The sequence below is a fragment of the Rana temporaria genome, chromosome 11 (assembly GCF_905171775.1).
Source record: "Rana temporaria chromosome 11, aRanTem1.1, whole genome shotgun sequence".
In the NCBI taxonomy this organism is placed as follows: domain Eukaryota; kingdom Metazoa; phylum Chordata; class Amphibia; order Anura; family Ranidae; genus Rana; species Rana temporaria.
This window is the reverse complement of record NC_053499.1, coordinates 80,681,697-80,704,521: the sequence shown is the minus strand read 5'-3', so window position 1 is coordinate 80,704,521 and position 22,825 is coordinate 80,681,697.

The window sequence follows — 22,825 nt, the reverse complement described above, 5'->3', positions numbered from 1 at the left end:
CCTAGTCACCTGTCCTCCATCTACCCATTAGTCTTTACATGCCTCCATTGAGGAGACTTCAAAAGTTTAGTTAGGACTGCAGATCGCAGAGAGCCTTGGCGCGGGCTCTGCAGCTTACTCATGTACTTGCAAATGCGTGCAACCAATCTCTGCTTTTAACATATACAGTTAGACAGTTGAATTTGGCTTGCTGTTTGGGTGGTATGTATGAGCCTGGTTATAAACGTTTACTATTTTACTTATACTACTGTTTGTTTAAAAACGCATCTCATTTAAAGTTCCAAAAAAAAAACTTTTTTTGTATCCAATAGGGATGGAGGCGTGTGTTTTTCATACGCCTCATTTAAAGTCCCAACCCTAGTTTTCTTTGTACCATATAGGGATGGAGATGCGTTTTCTGATACCCTTATACTATCATGCATTTTTTTCCAGTGCTCTTCACCACAATACCATACATAGGTGGAGGCGGGGACACACCCCTAGTCACCTGTCCTCCATCTACCCATTAGTCTTTACATGCCTCCATTGAGGAGACTTCAAAAGTTTAGTTAGGACTGCAGATCGCAGAGAGCCTTGGCGCAGGCTCTGCAGCTTACTCATGTACTTGCAAATGCGTGCAACCAATCTCTGCTTTTAACATATACAGTTAGACAGTTGAATTTGGCTTGCTGTTTGGGTGGTATGTATGAGCCTGGTTATAAACGTTTACTATTTTACTTTTACTACTGTTTGTTTAAAAACACATCTCATTTAAAGTCCCAAAAACCCCCTTTTTTTGTATCCAATAGGGATGGAGGCGTGTGTTTTTCATACGCCTCATTTAAAGTCCCAACCCTAGTTTTCTTTGTTACTAATATCTTTTCTTGGGGACACAGAGATCAATCTAAATAGTTTCCCATTATGTAAATTGCACTCTAGCATTTTGCTGTGTACACCCCAAATTATTAGGGATCTTGGACTTTGGGGTCCATTTACTAAAGGCAAATCCACTTTGCACTACAAGTGGACAAGCAAGGAAGAAAACAAAACAACTTTGCTTCTACAGGATTGGATGTTAAAACCATCAGTGCTTCCTCTCTGATTTTCAGCAACTATGCTTGTACTTGCAGAGTGGCTTTGCCTTTACTAAACCCCAAACTAAATAATCATTTGGGGCAGGGATCCTCAAACTACGGCCCTCCAGTTGTTGTAGAACTACACATCCCATGAGGCCTTGTAATGCACTGACATTCACAGACATGACTAGGCATGATGGGAATTGTAGTTCCTGAACAACTGGAGGGCCGTAGTTTGAAGACCCATGATTTGGGGTGTACACAGCAGTGCTGGAGTGCAATTTGCTTAATGGGGACACTAGTTAGATTGACCTGTGTCCCCAAGAAAAGACACTGGTAGGGTTTTAACCTCACTTCCTGTTCAGCTGTGTGACAGGAAGTGAAGCCAATTTTAAGAAAAGGGACACAAAGCTCAACCCAAAAAAAAACACAAGCAGGGGTTCTCACACTCACTTGGCTTCCCTCAAACACCCACAATTTGAATAGGATTGCCTTGCGCTAGATTTATGCACAGTGCTGTAAATCAGCACTTCAAGCCTGTCCACCAAAAGCCCCGCCAACAGGCCATGTTTGCAGGTTTTCCTTCATCTTGCACATGTGCTTTAAAAGACAGTCTGGACAGCAATTCTTGATAAGAGAAATCCACAAAACATGTCCTGTCGGGGGTACTTGAGGGCTGAGAACCACTGCAGAAAAAATAAAATACTTACCAGTTTGTCTTTAATTTCCTCGAAACATGGCAAACATTTCATGATTACACACCAGGAAAGAAGCTTAGACAAAAATCACACCTAATTTGTTAGGCCCAAACCTATTTCAGCTGCACCTGTCAAAATATGTAGCATGAAAAAGTAACAAAAAACAAAACTTCAAAATTTTTAAGTAATTTTTATTGGTCAACAAAACAAGGAAAGCAAAAAAAGACAAACAAACAAACAAACACACACACAAACAAAAATACATTTCAAAAATCAAAATAAACATAGGTTTAACATCCCAACATCTTCACAATTTTTTTTCAAAATAAGGCCGCAGAGACAAATACATCAAAGTGAACATCATTTAAAAATGAACAAAAACCATTGGCAAAATAAAATTAAACATGCAAAAAAACACATTTCTGTTTAGCAACAGCATGCCTGTCTGCCCCTATGTGGGCAGCTGAGGACTGATCGATCCACGCTTTTTATAACATGTGCTAGTAATGAAGCAATTGAAATCACATGAACAAATTTCAGTCTCTAGTTTGGGTGAGCTTGTAAGTGCTTACACCTGGTATTAACCCAATCAAGCTTCTATGAGCATCCAAGTGATTTTCACCTTTTAAAAAGAAAGGAATTTTTTTTCTAAGTGTCTGAGCAGACTCAGTTCATCACACATGTAGGAACAAAGCTGCAATGGCATGAGGGACTTTTTTTTCCCCTGAACTCATGCTTTCCAGCCTGAAGGGGAGGTTTTAGTGAATTATTACGTTACAAAATTAAATAATAATAATTAAAATGCCCCTGTCCTTACAGACAGAAGTGAACACGCACATTTAATAATCTATTTGTGGGAAAAAAAAGGACGACAATTTTGATTGGGAACCACGTCGCACGACCGCGCAATTGTCAGTTAAAACGACGCAGTGCCGAATCACAAAAACTGACTTGGTCATTGACCAGTAATATGGTCTGGGGCTCAAGTGGTTAAAAATTAACAAAACACTAAAGTTAGCCCAATTTTTGGTGATAATATGAAAGATGATGTTACACCGAGTAAATAGATACCTTACATGTCACGCTTTACTATTGCAAACACTCATGAAATGGGCCCAAAATTCAGTACTTTAAAATACCCATAGGCGACCTTTTTTTTTTTTCAGGTTACCAGTTTATAGTTACAAAGAAGGTTTAGTGCTAAAAGTATTGCTCTCGCTCTAACGCACGCGTCAATACCTCACATGTGTGGTTTGAACAATGTTTACATATGTGGGCGGGACTTGTTGTTGTCAGTTGTTTAATCTCGTTGATGGACGTGTTAATAGGCAATCCCCTTTATCCCTTCTCTTCTTTCTTTTCGTCTTTTCCTGCTTTTCGTTCTACTCTCTGTTATGATTTGATTCCCTTTCTCCTCTCTATTTGCATAATGTCGGCCGCCCAGCATTTCGCTGTATACATTACTGCGATATGTCTAGACACCACTAGATGGAGCTCCCATTTCTTGGTTTAGTTTCTATGCAAGATGCCTCTCCCTTTTCCTCTGTGGCGTCTATGCTTGGGACTTGTTTTCGGCCGTTTCGGATGACGTCACATGGCAGCGCCGTGTTGTACGTCTACACCGAATGGGACGTGGCTCTATTTAAGCCCTGGTCCTGTGCTGCAATTTGCTGCAGTCTCCCGGGAGGCTGATGGACATCACTCGCTGCTGCTTTGTTTACTAGGTAAGTCCCCACGAGCTCTCCTGAACCACTATGCATGTTTTAGATCGGCTGTTTGCTGATACCATCTACTCTCTTCTCCCCCAAGGAAAATCGTTGCTCTCTGGATTTTAAGCCTATCAGGCTATACCCCAGGCACAAATATTAGCACCCATTTAGGGATGCCATTTCTGGCCCCCCTTCCGTGCAGCAGCGCATGATCTCCATCTAAGGTACTAAACTATAGCTAATATTTTGTTACACCTTCCCCTTTATTAGTTAGGATAGTAAAACTAATTAGTCATATTTATTCCGTAGATTCTCTGCCCTTAAGGGTTATCATTATAATTGGATCTACCTGTCCAGCAGTCCGGACTTTTCTGTCTTAAGCTTCTACCTGAAGATCTCTCCTTCCCCCCCTCCCCCTCCTACTTTTTCTACGTGTATGTACCCATTTGAATACACTATTATGTAAGTATTCACTCTTGTATATACTATAAATTTGGCTTATGTATTCAATTTTCACTACCCTTTTCTCCTATTTCTTGCTCTACATGACTGATCATATATCCTCGTCCCCATTATGCTTTTTTGAGCGGAGACTTTTTGAGTAATTTCTATGCAGAATTTCTACCTCTATTATTTCACCCCATTTCTTTATTTCCTTGTTGTCTTCTAGTTACATTTCTTTTCTGCTTCTCTCTTTTCTTTCCCTATGTGTGATATTGGGGATTACCCCTTTTTTCAGATGTCCATCAATTTTATTTTATTTTATTCATTAAATCATTTGTCAGTTTATTGTGTGTTTTTTTCACATTTCATTGTCTATGTATTTCCACTGTTCTCTCTTGTCTTACAGCAAACTAGTTCTAAAAGACTCTATGAAGAAGCGCTGAAAGAGGCGCGAAACCGGTCGAGTCTATCCATTGCTATCTACATCTTTCAGACAATTCATGCCTGAACCTCCATTTTAAATATAGGATATTATTATCTTCCTTACTATGTTAAAGTCTTGATACATTTTATGTACTACTTAATGTGACCATATACCTAAAATTTTCCTGTTTTTGCCTTGGAGAAACTTAGCAATGTGTACTTAGTTTGCCAACTAGTTCCTTCCAGGAACATCAGTTTTTAATATGTGAATTATATTTTTGTGTTTAATAAATTCAATTTTAGAGAAAAATTCTCTGTATGACTATATTCTTACCAGTATACTGTGCTTGAAAAGTCCAACAACTAGCCACTAGTTAATTCTTCTTCCATTTATCGGGAACATGTCAAGATAGTTCTCACTATCCTTAGAAACCATAAATTGTACCTGAAGGCCGAGAAATGTGAGTTCGAAAAGAGTACCGTACAATTTCTCGGTTTCATCATCTCCACCTGCGGAGTTGCCATGGACCCACAAAAAGTTCAAGCCATTCAAAACTGGCCAGCTCCCGAAGACAAAAAAGGGGTGCAACGTTTTATCAGGTTTGCTAACTTTTATAGACGGTTTATCACTGGATTCTCTGCCATAGTAGCACCCATTACCAAACTTACTCGTCAAGGCAATCGTTTTGTTTGGTCACAGGAGGCCCAGGAAGCCTTCCTTAAACTCAAGTCAGCTCTTACGTCAGCACCTGTTCTACGCCACCCCGATCTGACGCTACCTTTTATACTTGAGGTTGATGCTTCCGAGACAGTTGTTGGGGCTATCCTATCCCAAAGGCAAGGACTAAAAGCCCTTCTACATCCTATAGCTTTTGCCTCTTGAAAATTGAATCCGCCAGAGAGAAATTATGATGTTGGTGACAGAGAGTTGTTAGCGATTAAATTTGCTATGGAAAAGTGGAGATATTTGCTGGAAGGGGCAGTTCACCCTGTTATGATCTTCACGGATCACAAAAATCTAGAGTATCTGCGATCAGCAAAACGGTTGAGACCCAGGCAAGCCCGTTGGGCTCTTTTCTTCACCTGGTTTAATTTCCTCATATCCTATAGACCCGATTCCAAGAATGGGAAGGCGAATGCTCTCTCCAGAATGTTTCCTGAAACCCCCGTGGCATCAGAGCCTAGCACCATTCTATCTTCGCAGAACTTTCTATTACTCCCGCAATCGGATCTCCTAACCTCTCTTAAAACTGCATCCAGGCACTGCTCCAACCAGGGGACTCTTCCCCTTGAAAGGCGGGACGAGTTGCTCTGGTCTCGAGACAAGATTTTTGTTCCTTCAGAAACCCGACACCTAGTCCTTAGTACCTTCCACAATCACAAACTGGCGGGCCACTTCGGAGCTCGAAAGACTGCAGAACTGGTCTCCCGCACCTTCTGGTGGCCAAGCTGGAGGCAGGGTTGCAAGGCCTATGTGTCTGTATGTACTCGTTGCCAGCGCAACAAAGGGGCAAACACAAAGAGTTGGGGGTTACTCAAGCCTCTGCCCATCCCTGAACGACCATGGTCAGAAGTCTCCATGGACTTTATTGTGGATCTCCCTCCTTCCGGGGGTTTTACCTCGATTTTCGTAGTCATCGACCGTATTTCCAAGATGGAACACTTCTTACCCATGGTGGGCACTCCCTCTGCTACAGAAACAGCCAAAGTTTTCTTTAAAGAAGTTGTCCGGCTTCACAGCACTCCCAAGAGCATCGTCTCTGACAGAGGCGTACAATTTACTTCCACGTTTTGGAGAGAAAACTCTCCACAGAGCAATGGTCAGACAGAATGGACCAACCAGATCCTGGAGCAATATCTCCGCTGTTTCTGTTCAGCTTCCCAGGATGATTGGTCCTCACTACTTCCATCCGCAGAGTTTGCGTACAACAATTCCATCCATTCCACAACCAACCAAACTCCCTTTTGGTCCAACTTCGGGTTTCACCCGTCATTTCTGCCTAGTTCTATTCCAGAGACGTCGGTTCCAGCCGTGCAGGAGCACATAACCTCCGTTCAACTAAACTTCAGGAAACTCCAGGAGATGATGCATCAGGCTCAGGAGGACCACAAAAATGTTTTTGATAGGAGGAAAAAGGTGTGCCCGATCTTTGAAATTGGGGAGAAAGTCTGGTTGTCAGCCGCAAACCTCAGGTTACACATACCTTCTCGGAAGTTAGGTCCGAGGTTCATCGGACCTTTTAAAATCAAACGGAAAATTAATGATGTGGCTTTCGAATTAGCTCTGCCTAATTCTTACAGAATTCATCCGGTCTTCCATGTCTCCTTATTGAAGCCTGTCGTTCCTGAGTCCTTCCCCCAGAGAGAAGAATCTCCACCCTCACCAGTTGAGGTTGAAGGTGAGGTGGAATTTGAGGTTGAGGCCATTCTGGGTTGCAGAAAGAGAGGAAGACAGCTTCAGTACCTGGTCAAGTGGAAGGGGTACCCTCCGGAAGATAATTCATGGGAACCATCAAGGAACTTGCATGCTCCGCGGCTAATTCAAGCTTTTCATCAAAACCACCCAGAACTGATGTCCAGCTTGGGCGTCCGGAGTCCGCTCCTTGGGGGGGGGCACTGTCAGGGAACCAGTAGCTCCAGCAGCCGATTTGCGCTACGGCGCAGTGCCCGTGCGCTTCTGCGTTCCAGCGTGGTTCTGTGCTATGGCGCGTGCGTCCACGCACACCAATGAAGGCTCAGCCCGGCCTATTTAAACCAGCCCCAAGCCTATGGCGAGTTGCTGGTTTGTTGTCAGCTTATCCTGTTTTGAACAATTCCTGAAACCTGAACTTTGACCTGTTTTTGACCCGGATTGGACCTGACTTCTCTACGCCTTCTCCTGTACCCAACCCTCGGCTTGTTTCATCGGATCTGCTGCTATCTCTACCCCTTTGACCTCTGGCTTGTACCTCGGACTTGCTACCTTCTGTAATCCCTGACCATTGGCTTGCATCCCAGATCTGCCTACAGTCCTGACTTGAACTGGCTCTCAGTTTCCTGAACTTTGCTTGCACCTGAATCACTGCTAGAACCTGCCATGGCCCTGCTCTGTGTCCACTGACCAGTTCTCCAGTGATCTACTATCAACCCATCATCCACTGCTGGTAACTTGTGCCTCTTTGTGCCCTTCCCTGCTGTCTCCACCTCCAGGGGGTGAAGTGCACAGAGTCGCAAAGGTAGCCGCCCTCGGCATCTCGGCCTCGGTGAGTACTTATCCTGACACCCACTTTGCGGCCCATAAATGCCCTAGTTTGAACTTTCAAAGCTACTCCCACTTGTATACGTATAATGGTCCCAAAAAAGCATGTGATGTGTTAATCGCTGTTAAGGATTCAGTAGTATTCTGTCACATTCGCTCCATTCAGGACTGCCAAGGAAGGTTTATAATTCTTATCTGCCAACATATATGCCCCCAATATCCAAACAGCGCAAGTTCCTTGCCCCTTTGCCACAATATCGGAAGTGACACAAGGTACTCTCATCCTAGGGGGTGATTTCAACTCTGTCTTGGACTCCTCTATGGACTCCACTACCCAGGCCAGGATGCCTACACAATCTATTGTCCCCCTGCTTGAAAAGTACGAATTGTACGACATATGGAGGTGCTTCCACGGTTCAGAGAAGGACTACACGTTCTTATCAGCTGCTCATTGTTCTTATTCCCGCATTGACTTTTTTTTTTTACAGGCAAGAGTCCTCTTCAGAATGTACTGAGCACGGACATTGGCACAATATCTTGGTGAGACCACGCCCCACTTACTATAGAATTTGATGATAAACTTCATAAATCACCCCCTCCACTTTGGAGACTAAACACCTCCCTTTTGGAGGACAAGCTATTGTGCCAAACGATCGCGCAGGAGCATCAGAACTTTTTCAGTTGTAATGACACTCCTGATGTCAACAGATTTACATTGTGGAATACTTATAAGGTTTACATGAGGGGGATATTGATTAAATTGGCCTTGAATGTTAAAAGGAAGAGGACGAAGCATATTACTGACTTGTTGAATTCTATAACGTTACTAAAACGAGAGAATAAGCTTAAACCAGATCCCCAACTTACACAACACATTCTCAGAGATAGACAGCACTTGAGGACTTTGCTTCTTTACAAACATGTGAACCATCTTAAATTTCTTAACCACTTCCATACAGGGCTTTTATACACACCTCCATACCAGGCCTATTCTGGCATATCTCTCCTACATGTACAAATCATAATTTTTTTGCTAGAAAATTACGCAGAACCCCCAAACATTATATATGTTTTTTTAGCAGACAGCCTAGGGAATAAAACGACGGTCATTGAAACGTTTTATCTTGCACAGTATTTGCGCAATAATTTTTCAAACGCCTTTTTTTTGGAAAAAAATTGTTTCATGAATTAAAAAAATAACAAAACAGTAAAGTTAGCCCAATTTTTTTGTAAAATATGAAAGATGATGTTACACCGAGTAAATAGATACCTAACATGTCACGCTTTAAAATTGCGCACACTCATGGAATGGCGCCAAACTTCGGTACTTAAAAATCTCCATAGGCAACGCTTTGAAATTTTTTACAGGTTACCAGTTTAGATATACAGAGGAGATCTAGTGCTAGAATTGTTGCTGGCACTCTAATGCACATGGCGATACCTCACATATGTGGTTTAAACGGCGTTTACATATCTTGGCGGGACTTGCGTGTGCGTTCGCTTCTGCGCGCGAGCTACTGGGGACAGGGGCGTTAAAAAAAAAAATGTTATTTCTTTTTTTTTTTTTACATATTTATTTATTTTTTTACACTTTTTTTTATTTTATTTTTTTAATTATCACTTTTATTCCTATTACAAGGAAGGTAAACATCCCTTGTAATAGGAATGTGTGTGACAGGTACTCTTTATGGAGAGATGCGGGGTCAATAAGACCCCACATTTCTCCTCCAGGCTGGAAAGCATGAAATCGGTGAAAAAAAATTCACCTATCTCATGATTACTGTTGCTTAGCAGCCGCAATTGCGGCTTTGTTTAATTACGGGGACCCGGGCGTGACGTCATCACATCGCGCCCGGGTCCTCCGACGGTCATAGAGATGACTGGTGACCATCTGGTCACCAGTCATCTCTATGCTTCCTGCCAGCGCCGGACGATTCGTTCTCCGGGTCCCCGATGGCACGGGAGAGCCCGGAGAAGCACCGGATGACGGCGGGAGGGGGGATGTCCCCTCCCTCCGCCTGTAAGAACGATCTAGCGGCAGAACCGCCGCTATGATCTTTCTTACGTTGTGCAGAATCGCCGACAGAAGAGAAGGATATCTGAATGATGCCTCTAGCTGCAGGCATCATTCAGATATCCCCCCACAAATCCCAGGACGTCATATGACGTCCACCCGGATCGTTAGAGGTCCTTTGTGGACGTCATTTTACAATGGGCTGGTATTGATGTGGTTAAAGCCAACTATTATGGTTTACACAACAAGGCAGGAGCTTGGCTAGCTAGGAGAGTAAAGGCTAAACAGATCAAACAAAGAATAGCTGCCCTCACACATCCATTTACTCACAACACTGTTATTAACCCTAAGGACATAGCCATTGCATTTGCGGACTACTACTAGTCCCTATATGACCCTATATGACCTTTTTCAAACAAGTATTACAAACACTTCTCTAAAGAAATTGCTTCATATCTGCAATCAGTCGTCAATCTGGCTTCGTCCTCAGGAACCTTTCCACCTGAAATTTTTAAAGTGGTTATAGTGACCCTGCCCAAACCTAACAAAGACCCTACCAGCCCTACCAATTATAGACCCATATCTCTCCTTAACACTGATGTTAAGCTGTTTGCTAAGCTACTAGCTATTAGACTACAGAAAATCTTGCCCCTCCTCGTTCACCCAGAACAAGTGGGTTTTGTACCCAGACGCCAAGCCCCGGATGGCACCAGACGACTTATTAATTTGATCTCCCAGGCTGGGACCTCTCGGACGCCTTCTCTGCTTCATTCCTTGGATGCGGAGAAGGCATTCGACAGGGTCCACTGGGGTTACCTTAAGACAGTACTTAAAGCGGGGGTTCACCCTTAGAGGGCACTTTTCCCCCTTAGATTCCTGCTCGTTATTACTAGGGGAATCGGCTATTTATTTTAAAATATGTGCAGTACTTACCCGTTTACGAGACGCATCCTCTCCGTCGCTTCCGGGTATGGGCTTCGGGAATGGGCGTTCCTTCTTGATTGACAGGTTTCCGAGAGGCTTCCGACGGTCGCATCCATCGCGTCACGATTTTCCGAAAGAAGCCGAACGTCGGTGCGCAGGCGCAGTATAGAGCCGCACCGACGTTCGGCTTCTTTCGGCTACGAGTGACGCGATGGATGCGACCGTCGGAAGCCTCTCGGAAGAATGTCAATCAAGAAGGAACGCCCGCTCCCGAAGACCCATACCCGGAAGCGACGGAAGAAGATGCAGCTCGAAAACGGGTAAGTACTGCACATATTTTAATATAAATAGCCGATTCCCCTAGACCGAACGAGCAGGAAGCTAAGGGGAGATTTTTTTTTTTTTTTTAAATGGGTGAACTCCCGCTTTAATACCTTTGGAATAACGGGGTGGATACAGAAGGCCATCTTATCCCTTTACTCCACTCCCTCGGCTATTGTGCTTACCTTGGGAATTACCTCCAAACCGATACATATAAACAATGGGACACGGCAAGGATGCCCCTTGTCGCCAATAATCTTTACACTTCTCATGAAACCGTTAGCCGAAAACATCAGAGCCCACCATAAGATTACAGGCCTAACTATAGCTGGTAAAGAGCATGAGATAAGTTTATTCGCTGACGATGTCATGCTTATACTCTCCAATAGGGATGAGCTTCGTATTCGAGTCATACTCATGTTCGACTCGAACATCGTATGTTCGATCGTTCGTCAAAATACGAACAAAATGGGTCGTTCGTGCCAAATTCGAGTTACATTTCACAGACCATTATTCACTGCGGCATCGCTGGCTGATGATTGGCCAAGCATACACTATGACCCGCATGCTTGGCCAATCACAGCGCGCAAAAAACAGAGAGCCATAATTGGCCAAAGCCAGGGTGATGCAGGAGCAGTGATTTTAATGATGCCTAAATAATAAAAAAAAATAATGAAAAATTCCTTTAAATATTGTACCTGCTGGGTGTCTATAGTATGCCTGTAAAAACGTCTTTGAGAACCAGGGTCTTGCCCGAGGGAGCATGTAAACAGGGGGGTGTTCGGCTCATCCCTACTCTCCAACCCCCAAGTATCCTTGACTGAAACACAGAATATATTACGTGAATTTAGTGCCGTGTCATATTACAAATTAAACGCAACCAAATGCTAGGCATTAATATTCCTGCGTCATTGCAAACTGTATTAACTAGAGAATTCCCCTTTATCTGGTCCCCTCACTCATTACCCTTTTTGGGAACACAATTGACCCGACAGACCTCGCTACTGTACAGGTATAATTTTAAAACCTTTCTGGAAGATTTGCCCCAACAACTTAACCAATTACACACCCAAGACCTGTCAACAGCAGGAAAGATAGCAGCATTGAAAATGATAATACTCCCCAAGCTCCTTTATTTTTTCCGCACAATAATAATCCCTTTACCGCGCGCCTTTCTTTCCTCGGTACAGAAAATTTTCAATCAGTACATATGGAACCGAAAACTGCCTAGATGCTCTCTCCTTATCATGATGAAACATAGAAAACTAGGTGGAATGGGAGCCCCCAATGTAATGGCCTACTATAAAGCATGTGTCATAGACCAACTTAAACACTGGTGGACTCCCTCCGCACACTTTTGGAGGCCAGCAGCAACCAACATAAAGATCTCAGATCAACTCTCATTGCCATTAAATTGGGAGTCCCTGCCCCTGCTTCTCCTATCCCCACAATGCAGATATCCACTAAAACATAGTCCACACTCACTACTTCTTCCCCGAATAGCGGATCACTTTGTAAAATTTCTACACCACTTTCGGTTCTCCAGCACTTTATACCTTGCCTTGATCTGAAAACCTGGATCTCAAGGGGCCTTAATCTCTTAAGAGATTTATATTGTAATTCATGCCTTCACACCTTCGAATACTTGGCCTCTCGATTTCACCTACCTCCCTCGGCACACTTTCCCTACTTACAGATTTCATCCTTTTTGAAAAAACGCCCCTTACCCATTCACCTGGAGCTCTCACCCCCGATTGCCACATTCCTCCAGGACCCCAATTTCCCGGTTAAGGGAATCTCGCTGTTCTACAACATTTACAATAACCAAGACTCCTTTTTCAAACCGACCACTATCACTAAATGGGAGAAAATCCTGGGTAAGACCTTTCCTTGATAATCAATGGAAAGTAGCGTTCTCCGCCACCTACACATCTTCCAAGTGTGTAAATCACAGGGAACTTTTTCAAAAGATAGTGCACTCCTGGTATCTCACCCCCTACAAATTGTCTAAATGCTACCCTGACCGCACAGCCCTATGCTGGCGAAAGTGTGGAGACGTGGGTACATTGTACCATATTCTATGGGCTTGTAAATCGGTGCGATCCTTCTGGAACAAGATCTTTTCCATTATCTCGGATATCTGTGAACGACCCATAGATCCCATCCCTGAACTTGCTCTATTACATCTAACGATAGACAAATTTCCATCTAAGCTGAGAGTGGTGATCATACAAATTTTGTTAGCTGGCAAAATAACTATCATCAGATTGTGGAACACGGGTGAATCCCCATCTCCCAACGATGCCATACTTACTCTAAGCCACCAATGTGAGATGGAGAAGCTCTTAGCAATATCGGATCTTAATACCAAACCTTTTAGGGCTAAATGGGACAGCTGGTTATCAAATCCGAGATGTACAGTTAAAGACTGATTACTAGTTCACATTAGCCAATGATACGGTCCGTGTACTTTTGTATAGCCTTATTTCTATATACTCTGATCGATATAGGTTGACCTTCCCCCCTACCCTCCAGTTTGTATGGGCACCTTCCTTCCGACTTACTTACCTGGTGTAGGTACTTGACGATAGTTACAGTGATGCAGTTCAGGTTAATTGATTAAGTTATCGCTTCTACCAACTGGTGCATCTTGTTACCTACATTTTTATTTTTTATTTTTTTGTGCTCCTCCCCTTCCTCCCCTCCCTTCCCCTGACCTTGTTTTGCTTTGTTGTTTCTACATTATTTCAATAACTACATATGAAGTGATAATGATGTCAGGTGGTGTGCTGTCCCCCCTCCCTGGCGCAGATTGATCCCATGGTGGTGTCTGGGCGGGGGCAGATAGCACCTGTATCTGGTATTTTAACAACGTATTTCCCAACATTCACTATATTGCTACGAAGTCTGTCTTTTGTACTCAATTGTTTACTTCTATGTATTCTTTCAATCATTTTGGCAGACGTTGTCCACTTATATCCTGTTTGTGTTTTCGTTCATCAATCACATGCAATTTTCAGCTCATGACTGTTGCAAATTGAATGTTAATAAATAGAAAAGACTAATGCAGCATACACACGATCATTTTTCGGCTTGAAAAAAAAACATTGTTTTTTAGCATGTCCAAAAAACGTTTTTCTAACTTCATCATTAAAAACGACGTTCCCCACACACCATCGTTTTAAAAAAAATTATGAACAAAGCGCGGTGACGTCCAACACGTACGACGGCACTCTAAAGGGGAAGTTCTATTTGCCTTTTGGCTGCTTTAGCTGATTCAGTGTTAGTAAAAGACGATTCGCGCTTTTCTGTCTGTTACAGCGTGATGAATGTGCTTACTCCATTATGAACGGTAGTTTTACCAGAATGAGCGCTCCCATCTCATAACTTGCTTCTGAGCATGCGCGGGATAGAAACGTTGTTTTAGCTCACACACGACCATTTTTTACAACCCGAAAAACTTTTTTTTAAAACGACGTTAAAAAATGCAGCATGTTTAAAAAAAAAAATGTTGTTGTTTTTCAGAAGCCGAAAAATGATGAGTAACCCACACACGATAATTTTAAATGACGTTTTTAAAAACGTTGTTTAAATTCATGCCGAAAAATGATCGTGTGTACGCGGCATATCATTCTGACCCCAGCATTTTTCATTCTTGTCCTAATCATTTTTGGCCACCAGTCTACACTCTGAGGCCCGGATTCACATAGGAGATACAATGGCGTATCTCCAGATACGCCTTCGTATCTCTGAGTCTGAGGCGTCGTATCTTGGCGCCTGATTCAAAGAATCAGATACGCCAGAATTTGTATAAGATACGACCAGCGTAAGTCTCCTACGCCGTCGTATCTTCATTTTTTTTTATTTTTATATATATATATGTTTTTTTATATCCAAGAGAAACACGTATATATTTAATTTACTTTAACACATTTTTTAAAAAAAAATTCTCTACCTTTATTATTGTGACCCTTCCGCCCCCCCCCCCCACTTCCCTCCCTCCCCTCTTCCCTCCCCCTGGACCTCCAGTTACCTTTCTGTATCTTCTGATTATTCTTATTTTCTATATTATTACCTTTCTTATGTTATATCTAACCTTAAAGTTCAAAAGAATCTGACAAGGTCCTATGCCCTATGCACCCATTAGCTCCGCGAATATCATGGAATGTTTGAACTCCAACCACTTAGACCAGGTCTTTTCATATTCCTCCAAGCCATCTATGTCACTTAGCCGTAAAAATTCTAAGTTTTGAATGGAGTTTATTTTATTGCACCATTCTTTAATGGGAGGACTTTCCCTATCTTGCCAGTGACTCGCTATCAGGCTTTTGGCAGCTGTTAGAAGATGAGGTAGTAGACTTTTCTGATATTGTTTCATAGGTAATCTAATCCTCTGATGCAAGCATCCCCAGGGGTCATCTGGAATCTCTATGTCAGTTACTTCAGTAATTAACTGTCTAATCCTTCTCCAAAACCCTTTAATTTTTGGACATTGCCACCATATATGCGCCATATGACCGATCTGTCTACATCCGCGCCAGCACAATTCTGAGACTTCTTTCTTATATTTGTGAGCCTTGTCTGGGGTGATATACCACCGCATCAGACATTTATAATTTAATTCAATTATTTTACAATTTGCTGACGGAGGTATGCACTCTTCTCCATATTTGTTTTAGTTCTAAAATACTCAGAGAGGAACCCAATTCTTCCTACCACTTTTGAATATATGGTGGATTGTCCAATTGATCTACTTCTATTAGATATTTGTAGATTTTAGAGATAACTCCTTTCCCTGCTTCTCCTTGACTGATTCTCTCGAGGGGACGTAGATCTTCCGCAGATCTACACGGCTGTGGAAGGGCCTCAAAAAAATGTTTTAACTGGCCATACCGCCATTCGTATATCTCAATTACCTCCCCTCTGTCCTTTAATTCCTCATAGGTGCTTAACTTATCTCGCGTCATGACATCCTTCAACTGAGCATTTTTTTTTTTAATCCATTTCCCAAATATTTTCTCCAGCCCCGGTGCAAAATATTTTGATTCTTTTAATGGTATAAATGGTGAATTGAAATCCCATTTTTCCCTCTTGTGAACTTTATCCCAGATTTTGATAGCATGCAGTGTAATACTATGTGATTGTTTACCTAACTCCCTGTATTTATCTGGAATCCAGATAACACTCCCTAATCGAACGTTACTCATCTGGTATTCCATGCTTACCCACCTTTTTTGTTTAGTGTCCCTAATCCAGTCTATCACTCTTGTGAGAATTACTGCATCATAATAACTTCTAATATCTGGTGCTCCCCATCCCCCTTGTGTCTTATTTTTGTAAGGTTGCCCAGCTGATGCAAGCTTTTTTACCCTGCCAAACAAATTTTAATAAAATCGTTTGTGGAGTCTTAAAATACTTCTGGGGTAAAGCAATTGGTAACATGTGTATCTTATACATGATTTTGGGCAAGATTACCATCTTAAAAATATTCATTCTCCCTCCCCAGGATATCTGACCTGCAGTGAGTCTACTAAGTTCAATTTTAATATCTTCCAGCATGGGTATGAAATTTACTGTATACATCCTCTCTTTTGAGATTGTTATTTTTACACCTAAATATTTTATTTCCTTTTTCCCCCACACAAATGGGAACTCCTTTTGATAATTTTTTTGGTCTTTCTTAGCTATATTTATAGTAAGGGTTTCAGACTTAGATGGGTTCATTTTGAAATTAGAGAGCTCTCCATATTGTTTCATTAGTTTTAGTAAAATTCGTAACATTGTTCTCGGATATGTTAAATAAAACAGGATGTCATCCACGTAGGCTGCGAGTTTGTGTTCCTCCCTTCCTACTTCTATGCCTTTTATATCAGAATTTTTCCTTATTCTCCTTAATAATGGTTCTAGTGCTAGGACAAACAATAGGGGGGATAAAGGACATCCCTGTCTTGTGCCGTTGTAAAGTTCAAAGACTCCTGAAAGGGTCCCATTAATTTTTACTCTTGCCCCAGGTTTATTATACAATACCTTGATCCGGTTTAACATTTTTGGGCCTATTCCTATTCTCTCTAATGTCTTGTATATGAAGCCCCAGTCCACTCTATCAAACGCTTTTTCCGCGTCTACTGATAAGAGTAGACCTGGGGCTCCACTATCACCAATTTTCTGGATGGCTAACAACGTTCTTATCCCATTATCTCTCCCCTCCCGTCCTGGTACAAAACCAACCTGGTCGGGGTGAATCAAGTCCTTCATTATTCCCTTCATCCTCTCTGCTAATATTTTAGAGAAAATCTTGGTGTCACAGTTCAATAGAGAGATGGGTCTATAGTTAGAGCACAGTGTGCTATCCTTCCCCTCTTTCAAAATCAAAGTAATAGTAGCTTCAATAGCTTCTCTACTCATGTCCCACTTTTCCCCTAAGCCATTCATATATGAACACATTATCGGAATGTCAATAAACTTTTTATAATATAAAACCGTTAAACCGTCCGGTCCTGGGCTCTTACCGTTTGGCGCATTTTTGACTATTTCCCTGATTTCCTTTTCTGAGATCGGGGCTTCAAGCTTATTAATATTGTCTTCAGATATTGCCTCCCACTCTATTTCCTTTAAGCATTCATTTATTTTTTTTCCCTTTAAGCTTTGCTCATCCATAGTCTCCTGTTTGTTAATAGAGTAAAGTTTTTCATAATATTCTTTAAAACTCTCTACTATTTCACTAGTTTTATGCACTACTTCACCCCGACTTGTTTGAATTTTCTCAATAAAGTTAAGATTTTTTTTGGGGGCGTGGCCGGGATGTGAACGAGAGCAGACGTGTGCTAGCTGAGCTCCGCTCCTACCAGTATCCTGACCCGTTTTTCAGCGCTGATTCCTCCTTCCAGCAACCGCCAGCCAGGCACCCTGGGGCGAAAGAGGGCACCCGGCACTCCGAGGCCTCGTCCGCTGTCTCCGGGTAAGCTGCGTTCCTCCGTAGGGACCGGGGACCGAGTCGCAGCGGCCATCTTGCCCACGAGGCTCCCGGATCAAGAGATGTCGGCTTCTTCCCCAGCCTCCCCTAATCCGCCGCCATCCCACGCCGCATCGCATGCTGAGCTTCTGGCGGCCATCAAGGAGGGTCGAGACTCGGTAATGGTCAAAATAGACCACCTAGTTGCGGATGTCAGCCTGATCCGCCATGACATGGACAAATTTAGGGCCCGCTTCGCGGAGGCGGAGGGCCGCATCTCCCAGCTGGAGGATTCCACACGGGCCGACTCCAGAGACCTACATGCCTTGCAACTCCAAGTCAAGGCTCTGCAGGAGAAGTCCATAGACACCGAAAACAGGCTCAGGAGGAATAATATCAGGGTTCTCGGCCTCCCCGAGAAGGCAGAGGGCCTCAGGCCTGCAGAATTCACAGAAACCTTCCTGATCACCCTCCTGGGCCTACCAGCCATGCCGCCTACGTTTGTTGTGGAAAGGGCCCACAGGGTCCCCCCCAAGCCTCCGATTCCAGGAGCTCCTCCTCGGCCTTTCCTCCTTCGCCTGCAAAACTACAGGGACAGAGATCGCATCCTATCGGCTGCCAGGGAGAAACGGGACCTGCAGTACAATGGGGCCAAGATCATGCTATTCCCGGACTACTCTCCAGAGGTGCAGCACCGGCGCCGCTCTTTCACCGAGGTGAGGAGATGTCTGCGGGATCAAGGCCTCAAATTCAGCTTACTTTACCCCAGCAAGTTGCGGGTGATTGACGGGGACCGCACACGCTTTTTCATGGATCCGGAGGCGGCTATGTCGTGGCTGGACAGTCGCTAAGGACCCCACCTCGTGGCAAGTACCCTTTTGTTGTCCTGTTGATTTCCCCTGAGATGTCTGCCTCCCCTCACCTTCTGCATCGGCTGTCACTGCCCCCCTTCCGATGATCCCCCTATACCTGCATTGACTTCCAGTCCCTTTGATTCATCTCATTTCTGACCTCTTTTCAGTATGACATCCATGCATGCTTTTGCGGTGGCCAGCGATGCTCCCCCCTTCCCTCCCCCCTCTCCGCATGCTGGTGGGGATGCGAGCCTGCTGAACTGTCTGCTATGCTCCTCGATGCTCCATTGGGACTTGGCAACCATCTCCTTGTTCCCTGATGCCCTTGACATGTGTGGTTCCCCTCTCCCTTTCCCCTGTATGTCCCCATCCCCTCCTGGGATCCTTCTGCTTTAACTGACAGGTTGTGAATCAGCCTTTTTATCTTCCTTCTGGTCCATAGGAGCGGTAGCTGCTCAGTGCGCAAACCAGGACACGCACCTCCTCGGCCTACAGACGTGGTGGCAATCCAGGTTTGCTATCCCCCCCCCCCCAGTACTTTGAAACCCTTGCTCGCTAGAGCCTGGACACTGACCGTTGGTCTATCTTATACCTGCCGTCCGGGTACCGGAGTAGGCGACCTGGCGCCTGTTGTGTAGGGCCCCCCATTTTTAGGGGCTCATTTACACCTTTTTTTGTTTGACCGTTTGGGGGAAAACTATTCCCGCTCCTCACGACCGTTGTCGGAGGGTCGGGACATAGTAGGATAGGCACCCAGTGCCTGGGAATGTTGTTCTTCTTAATGTCTGTTCTGTTCGTTACGCTCAATGCTTTATATTGTTCTTTGAATACGCTATGCTCAGGTGTCTATGTTATGCAGTGCTGTGTGCTTGGGATCTTGCTGCTCATGGGGGGCTCTGGGGTGCATCTGGTTAGTTACCCCTTCTATTTTTCTCCTACTCCACCTTATGGCTGACCGCCCGCCTGACTCTTTTACCATTCTCTCCTGGAATGTCAGAGGCCTTAATTCTAAATTTAAGCGTGCCACCCTTTTTCAATATTTAAAATCCCGCTCACCCCAACTCATTTTACTCCAAGAGACACATCTCATGGGCAGCAAGATCCTAACTCTTAAGAAGCCATGGGTGCAACGGGCGATACATGCCACATACTCCACGTATGCCAGGGGCGTATCGATCCTTATTCATAAAAATTTCCCCTGCGTGATTGAGGAGGTCCGCTCAGACCCCCTGGGTAAATACGTGATATTGGTCTTCACGCTCTGGGCACAGAGGTACATTATTGTCAATTTATATATCCCCCCCCCTTTTCACCTGCCTTACTATATGAGGTGATGGATAGGATTGCACCGTTCTGTCCCGGGAAGGTTCTGGTAATGGGTGACTTTAACGCCATACTATCGCACGATCTAGACAGGCCTGTGCCGCCTACACATAGATCCCTGGACCTGCCTGCCTGGGCCCAGGCGGTAGGTCTGGAGGAGATCTGGAGATGGAAGCACCCAGGGACGAGGGCTTATTCGTGCTTCTCGGCCTCCTACAAGACCGCGTCCCGGATAGATCTGGCCTTCTCCAACCCCGCACTGTTAGCGGATGTGTTGGAGGTGGACTATCTTCCAGGCGGTCTGTCGGATCATAGTCCTCTGATGGTGAAACTCCGCTCTCCGGCATCGCGCAGCGCTGCGCTCTGGCGGCTGGGCGCTCAATGGGTCACTCATCCTGACATAGCTGAGGTCCTACCCCCTCTTCTCTCTGAGTTTTGGGAAAATAATGCAGGAACTTCTTCCCCTGAGGTTGTCTGGGATGCCTTTAAGGCATATGCCAGAGGGCAATACATCTCCTCCATAGCCAATGTCAAGAAACAACACTCGGCCCGGACCAGGGAATTGGAACAAGCCACTACTGACAGCACTGACAGGTACAATTCGGACCCCACCTCGGATCATTTTGATCTACTGATGGTGGCCCAACGAAACATGCAGCTGCACCTGGCAGAGGCAACGCGCCTGGAGATCCACAAGGGCAAACAGCGGGCCTTTGAACAGGGGGACCGTAATGGCCGCCTGTTGGCTATGATGGCCCAACATGACCAACCTCTCACGACGATTTCGCTCCTCCAGACTCCTGGGGGTGGGACAGTGTCCTCCCCACAGGATGTCCTCCAAACCTTTAGTGACTTTTACAGGACATTATATTCCTCCAGTTTGCCCACAGACTTCAGACCCGAGACCCTACAAGCCCTGCTAGACCCTCTGGCGCTGGGCTGGCTATCAGATGAGAAGCGGGAGGCTCTGGTCCGACCGATTACGGCCCTAGAGGTACAGATCGCCATCCAGTCCTTCCCACCGGGCAAGGCGCCTGGTCCAGACGGGCTCCCGTTAGACTTTTACAGGGCACACGTGGGCCTCTTGGCCCCCCTGCTGGCCCAACTATGCACTTCCAGCCTGACGGACGGGAATCTCCCTATATCCATGTACCACGCACATTTGACGCTGATATACAAACCTCCCAAAGATCCATCCCTGTGTGCCTCGTACAGACCCATTGCTCTCCTTAATACTGATTTCAAAATCCTAACTAAACTCCTTGCCCTCCGACTATACCCCATGCTGCCCACTGTGATAGACTCAGACCAGATGGGTTTCATGCCCCGGAGGTCCACGGATGTGAACCTCAGGAGGCTCTTCACCAACATACACACCCAACATATAAATGAAGGAACCAGGGCCGTGGCCTCATTAGATGTCGAAAAGGCCTTCGACACGGTCGAGTGGCCTTTTCTGTGGGAGACTTTGCGAAGGATGGGGTTTCCTCTGCTTTTCATCAAGTGGCTTCAGGTGCTGTACAGGGCCCCCACTTCTTCGGTGCGTCTGAGTGGTGGACTGTCTGTCCCCTTCAGGCTCTACAGGGGAACGCGGCAGGGTTGCCCTCTCTCTCCGGCCCTTTTTGCCCTTGCCATTGAACCGGTGGCGGAGGCCCTCCGCTCCTCACCACTCATTAAAGGTCTCCGTGTGGGTTTGCTGGAGGAGAGGGTGGCCCTGTACGCGGACGATTTGTTACTGTTCCTGAATGACGCTGGTCCCTCGTTGCGAGGCGCTCTGACTGTGCTGAACGCGTTCGCCTCGGTCACTGGGCTCAAGGTGAATTGGTCCAAGTCCCTGCTCTTCCCGATTGACCAGGCGGCCAGGTCCACCTCCCTGCCCGATAACCCACTATGTTGGGTTAGTTCATTTAAGTACCTAGGGGTGCAGGTCTCTGCCGTGGCCACAGACTTTATCTCGCTTAATCTATCCCCAGTTTTACTAGAGGCTCAGTCAAGGCTCAAGGCATGGGATAACCTGCCTTTATCTGTCTGGGGACGGGTTAATCTCCTCAAGATGAAAATTGTCCCAAAACTGGTATACCTCTTTCGCCACTCCCCTCAGTGGGTGCCCAAGTCCTTCTTCCGTAAATTAAATCAAATTTTCTCCTCTTTCATTTGGGGCACCTCCCCGCCAAGGTACAAACTGACAACGTTAATGAGGCCGCGAACACAGGGGGGAATGGCGTTCCCTGATTGCTACAAGTACTTTCTGGCAACCCAGCTGGTGACCGCAGCCTGGTGGCTGCGGCCGGACGGGACCAACACCTCCACCGCCCTGGAGGCCTCGGTGGTCGGTTCGCTGGAGGCCCTTCGGTTATTGCTGTTCCGGGGCCCCCGCGCGCCGCACCCCCTGACCCCTTCCATGCTTACCACACTACGGGCGTGGCGGACGGGACTAGCTATTGAAAAATGCAAACCCTCTGAGGTTTCCCCTAATGCCCCCCTCTGGCTGAACCCCACCCTGGACCACCTCTATAAGCTTCTAGACCCCGCGGCGTGGTCAAGACGCGGCATCAAATTGATGTCGCACATTGTCTCGCAAAATAAGTTGATACCCTTTGAGGAGCTCATGTCCACATTTAATTTACCTTCACACTATACTTTCAGATATCGCCAACTGTCACATGCATTTGCAGCGCAGTTCCCGCGGTCCTCATGCATTGTGGCTCAGTCGGAGTTAGAGAGGACACTTAGGTTTAGCTGTGATGCAAGGCCCACCTCGCACCTGTACTCCTATTTGATCTTCGTATCTCTCCCCCCCCTGGACGGGCTGCGATCCAGGTGGCGGAGAGATATTCCCACGTTGGATACTGACGATTGGGATGATGTAT